Source organism: Ixodes scapularis, unplaced genomic scaffold (assembly GCF_016920785.2).
Source record: "Ixodes scapularis isolate PalLabHiFi unplaced genomic scaffold, ASM1692078v2 PGA_scaffold5__190_contigs__length_132052651, whole genome shotgun sequence".
In the NCBI taxonomy this organism is placed as follows: domain Eukaryota; kingdom Metazoa; phylum Arthropoda; class Arachnida; order Ixodida; family Ixodidae; genus Ixodes; species Ixodes scapularis.
Window position 1 is genome coordinate 108,949,670 of NW_024609880.1, and position 6,000 is coordinate 108,955,669.

A 6,000-nucleotide genomic window follows, 5' to 3' on the forward strand; every position below is an offset into this window, starting at 1 on the left:
AAAACCAGCTTGCAGTTCCTAATCGTCCAGTCTGCTGTACTTCTCACCCAACAAGTGAAGTGAACTTTACAGAGGCAAATACCTTCGTAATATAGACAAGCCCTAAATATTCGACTTAGCGAATGCTCTGTTACGAGTTCCTGCATAATCCAGGTAGGTGCTCGTCAAGATTTTTTGACGAATAAATCTCCACATGTTCAGGTGAAAGGCAATTCAATCACAGTCTAAATTCATATTAATGTACAAGCCGACTGGCCTTAATGCAAATATGCATTAAAAAGTGAAACAACGTACCCTATGGCGGCCGGTGGCGTTGTCGACAATCACGCCGGAAAACAATGTGGGTGAATGTGTCACTATCACATCAGACGCTTCCACGGGAGAAATTTGCTCGCTATGGTTTTCTGCCCGATAGCGCCCAATATCTACAACACACTCCAGAGAAGTTCGATTATAAGAACGTGAAACACAAACGCAACCTTTTTAGGGGCGAAGGTCCTTAGGGTCTAGCCTTCTCCGTTCGGCGTCCGTCCTCACATCGATTGCCATCCCATCTGTCTTCTTAAAAAAGAAAAAAAAATGTTTGCGCAGTCGACAGGATTTGAACCTGTGCTTGGAGACGCCAATGGATTTCTAGTTCATCACCTTAACCACTCGGCCACGACTGCGGGACGAGTACGGGCTCTGAGATGTGGTAGGACCTCAAGAGCTGGGGATGTCATGGATGAAACACTGCATGTAGCCGCTCAACGTCTATACAAGAAAGGCGGCTGCGGTCAAATGCGTATATAATCACGTTAAACTTTGCATGCATTGGCTCAACGTTTATAGACGAGAGGGCGAAACGGTCAAATGCTCAAATGCGTATATTACCACGATCCATACCAACGCTACCCGGAACTCAGCACTACCTATGAGCAATAAAAAAAAAAAAAAATCAGCACCATCTACACTACCTATGAACAAAATCAGTATCATCAGCACCGCCAGAGCTTTCCTCCAATCATCATCATTCACCACGTGGAGATGCGGCCATTTTTTATATTTGGATGACATTGCATCAATTCACATGGTCACAAAAATGTCCTGGACATTGCATCAATTCACATGGCCATAAAAATGTCCTGGTTGCAATAAAAAAATTAAAATAAATGTATCTTATATTGATACAATAAAAAAAATGTTAGCTTTTAAAGGTGGAAAGCGATAGCGTTATCGGGCCCGTGTACATGTATGCAGGTTCAGAGAAAGCGAAGCTGGATCAACCGTTCCAGCTGCACATCCTGAAGGCGACCCTGACTAAAATGAAACGAGGAACGGCACGGGCCGGGACATGATGACCGTGAAACCGCTTGCCAATCTTCCCGACCCCGCCTATCAAACCTCCTCGCTTTTATCAAATCGATATGGCTTGGTGAGGCACCCCTACCACTCGAATGGAAGCCCGCTCTAATAACTTTCAGTCCAAACGCCGGAAAGACATAAACACAGACAACCTCCGCTCCATCTCTCTCACGCCTTGTGCGGGGAAGCTGATGGACACGTTGGTGCAGGACAAGCTGTCTGAGTTTCTGAAAAACCAAAATTCATTCGCAGAAACCATGTTCGGTTTTCGCCAGCACCGGTCCGCGCAGGATATTTTGCTTCAACTCGACCGAGGAATTCTCAACCCTGTCGAACACCCTCAACGATAAGGCAGTACTCGCCCTAGACTTGAAGGGGGCTTTCGACAACGTCACACACGAAATCACCCTGCAACATCTCTCCCAGACCAACTGTGGACATAACAGCTTTTAGTATATCAAGTAATTTCTCCCGGATCGACAATCTCTAATCGGAATACAAGACGAAAAACACGGCCCCTTTCAACTGGGAACGAGGGGAACCCCGCAGGGCACGGTCCTATCGCCGTTACTTTTCAAACTGGCCATGATGAAACTTCCGGCTCAGCTGGGGAAGCTCGAAGACGTCCAGCATATGCTCTACGCCGACGGCATAACCATCTGGGCCAAACACGTTTCGGCTGGAGACATGGAGGCCAACTTGGGGCAAGCTGCGGAGATCATGGACGCCTACGCCTGCCGCTGCGGACTTTAGTGCTCGACGTCCAAATCCGAATTTGTGCACATTCGCCCGTCACCTAGGTGCACCACCAAAAATGAACCTATCCCTGGCCAGCGGCCTGATACCCGAACATGATGAGATTAGAGTGCTTGGTCTCTTGATCCACAAACATTGACGAGATGACACAGCACTAGCCAAGCTGCGCAAGGTGGGGGAGCAGGTGGGCCCGAATGGTCCTCCGGGTTTCCAACAAACGCAGGGGGTTACGATGCAAAGACGCCTAGCGGCTGGCACATTCATTCGTTCCCAGTCGAGCCCTCTTCTCGACTCCTTACCTCCACCTGCGCAAATTTGACGAGACCGCCCTTGAGGCGCTTCTCAGAAAAATGTACAAGCGTGCCCTTGATCTTCCGATGAACACGTCCAACCTGCGCCTTATGGGCCTGGGGATGGTAAACACTCCGGGAGGGCCACTTGAGCAATCAATATGCAACACTTTCAGAGACGCCGTCGGGACGCCGTCTACTACCCCGACTGCACATTCACCCCCCAAACACTGACGGAAGAGCGCGTACGCATTCCGGTGTAGACATACGCCCCTGCACGTGCACACTCTTCTAGCAAACATCACACGTGACGACCATAGTGGCAGGCGCCATGCGCGGGAGGCGCCACTGGCCCGCCACTATGGGACCAAACCCGGAATCATCTGCGTTGACGCCTCCGGCCCTCACCATGAAGGGGGTGGGATGGTACACGGCCGCAGTCGTCCACCAAAACGTCGCGGTGAACGGCCTAACGTTTAAGACATAACACATGCGGAAGAGATCGCCGTCGCTCTAGCCGCCGCAGCCCAGGACCTCGCGAGTCATCATCACCGACTCGAAAGGGGCCTGCAGAAATATTGAACATGCGTACATTCCTCTCTTTGCCTACCGCAACCTTAAAGATAGCGACTACTTCGGGGCCCCCGCGTCTCAAACGATCGTCTGGGCTCCTGCTCACAAGGGCCTCGAAGGCAATGAAACCGACAGACGCCGCCGCCCGTGCGCTCACTCTCCGGGCAACGCCTTCAGACCCTTCCGAAACGGATCCCGAACCTAATCCGGCCTTCACTTTTTCGAGAAATTAATCAATTAAACTGATTCGGTCCCGCAATTTATCCTATGTGCCGTGAGGCCTTACAAAGGCGGAAGAACGCACACTCCTCCGTCTCTACACCAAAACCGTGCTGTGCCCGACAGTTTTAAAACAATTTGATTCTGCTTATGCAGAAAAATGCCCGCACTGTGCGAAGTTGTACAGGGTGATTCAGGGAGACGCCAGGCTCTTTAAATCGACCGCCAAATTCGGTTTCTTAACCTATCGCGCTACGACTTTGAGCAGCGTTGCCCACAGATGGTGCTTTTTTTGTTTTGTTTTTTTTTTGTAAAATTTGCAAAGAGCGAATTTACGTAAGGAAAAAGTAAAGAAAGACAAAGGCTTAGCTCCTATGGAAACGCAGCGACGCCACCGGTCTTCAAACAACACGGCGCCGTTTCGCACGGGAGACAAGAGATGTCGCAACGAACGCCGTCAACGAACGAGCATGCGGCGCCGTGAGCCAGTGTCTTGAGCAGGCTATCTTTTCGACTCAAAAGCGGCGCGCGTTCCGCAGGTGGCGACAGTCGCAGAAACAAAAACAGGCGCGGTAAAAACAAGGAACTGCAATTCCTTGTCTGTTAAATACGCCGGCTCTCGTAGTCGTATGCTTGTACGTTGGCGGAAATTGGCGTCGCGACCGCTTGCGCCATCTCTTGTCTCCCTTGCGAAACAGTGCCGTGTTGTTTGAAGGCCGGTGGCGTTGCTGCGTTTTCATAGGAGCTAAGCCTTTTTCTTTCTTTAGTTTTTCCTCAGGTAAATTCGCTCTTTGCAAATTTTGCAAAAAAAAAAAAAAGCACCATCTGTGGGCAACGCTGCACAAAGTCGTAGCGCTATAGGTTAAGAAACCGAATTTGCGGTAGATTTAAAGAGCCTAGCGTCTCCTTGAATCACCCTGTAAAACTCAAGTCCGAACACTCCACCATCCCCACACCATCCCGAGTTCGGCACGGCGCCGATGGCGCTTGCGCCGGGGCGGGGCGAGTCTTATGAGAGGACGCCGTCGGGCTGAAGCGGCTTGAGGATTGCCTCAGTTTTTCATTGCATCTGTCAGATGGCGCCACTTCCTGTATGATCCTCACGACCGGCGCCAAACTTCGAACACCTTATAAAAATATCCTGCTTTTTTCCGCCTTTAATTTACACAAAATAATGGAAGCCACTTTTAGCTGCTCACGTCTTTAAAACATGGTTTGCAGTGTTTAGGGAGCGATCGTTCAAATATTTTTAGACGACATTGAACCGTTCTATCGAGAAGTAAAACGCAAAAAAAAATGCACAAGAAGTGAATTAACTAAAATTGTGTCTTTCACTTGATGTCACGTGACGTGACGTCATTTCGTCAAGTTATGGTTCCACGTGACATCGGGATGTCCCTTGACCTGATCTGACGTCACGGGCCATCACATTGTCACGTCGTAGTGTCACGTGAAGGCACATCACATGACACACGTCACGTGTTATGACGACAAGGTACGTGACAACATGGTGTGTCACAGGGCGTACAAAGTGCCACATCAAGGGACGTCGCATGCCATTACGACTTGACACTATGACACGGTGCTACCAGACGGGAAGTTACAGTCTTAATTCGTGGTGTCACTTGGCCCATCATTGGTTTATATACATATATTGAACTCTCTGCCGCCACGGCACTGTGGTGTCTCTGCTCCCGCAGTGTGCATGTGCGCACGCGTCACTTCAATAGAATCTGATTTCTGCGCGCGAGCAGTGGCCACACCTGTTGTGGGCAAACAGTGACCTGTTGGTGAACAATGTTTAGGTATATCCACAAAGAAAAATTTTCTGTTAAATTTAGTAGGAATATGCTTCCCACACTTCCAGTAACGTACGACAGGACCTTGATTGGTGTATAAAAACTAAAGTAAATTTCGACTCTAAATTTAGCCGCTAAGCCACAGCCAGAGGGACGGACGGCCGACAGGCCTACCTCTCGAAATTGGAAGTTCTGTTAGAAGGCATTCTATGCTTTAAAGAAAAAAGTGAAATATTGTAAACTGTTACATTTTAGCTACAAGAGTTGCCAATAAAAGGAGACGTTTCGTGACTAAAGCAGTAATAATCTTTGCTGAAACCAATAAAACTACCAAGAGTTAAAAGTCGTTCTTCAATATTTTCTAGTATAACTTATTTTTGTCACAATCAAGCTGATTCTTCGAATTTACCTCTTCGAATAAACTAATTTGAAAATTTGTTAGTAGATAAAGTTTTACAAGAAATCTTCAAGACGTATCAAAATATCTTTCCGAGCCCTGTAGGCAAAAATAAGGAAGAAAAGATATATGTCTGCAATAGTTCAGAATATTTTTTTCACGTTCTCCGAAAATAACACATTATAAAGCTGGTTTCACATTTTGGGGTAACAAGTCACAGCTTAAAAATAAGTTGATATGTTATGAGTTTTGTGCAATATTATCGATAACGGTCCTAATGAGTTTAACGCAGAATGGATTAATGTCGCAGCTCTTGCTATTTTAGCGCCATAAAAATAATGAAAACCTCTTGGTCATTTTAAGGTCCGAGAAACATAGTTCCATGGGTATGACGAACAACAGCGACATTCGTGGCATATGTCGTGAAAGTTGCTGTGCGCGCGTCCGTTTTCAGTTGGGACGTCAACCACGCAAACAGCACGGTTGTCCTCCTCGGCTCTTTGCTGTCGCCTCTTTCCTTTGCTGTTTTCGGGAGATTGGGGGACTGACGACAACGGCACCGCCCATTAAGTAGTCGAGGTGCGTATGAGTCGATGTCCGGGCCTACGTGATGAGCACGCTC

The 6,000-nt window shown here is 48.0% G+C and overlaps 1 pseudogene; it reads left to right on the top strand.

The window, feature by feature from the left end:
* The first annotated feature begins 1,277 nt into the window (after positions 1-1,277).
* Positions 1,278-5,272, top strand: LOC120842704 (annotated as a pseudogene).
* The last annotated feature ends 728 nt before the right edge of the window (positions 5,273-6,000 follow it).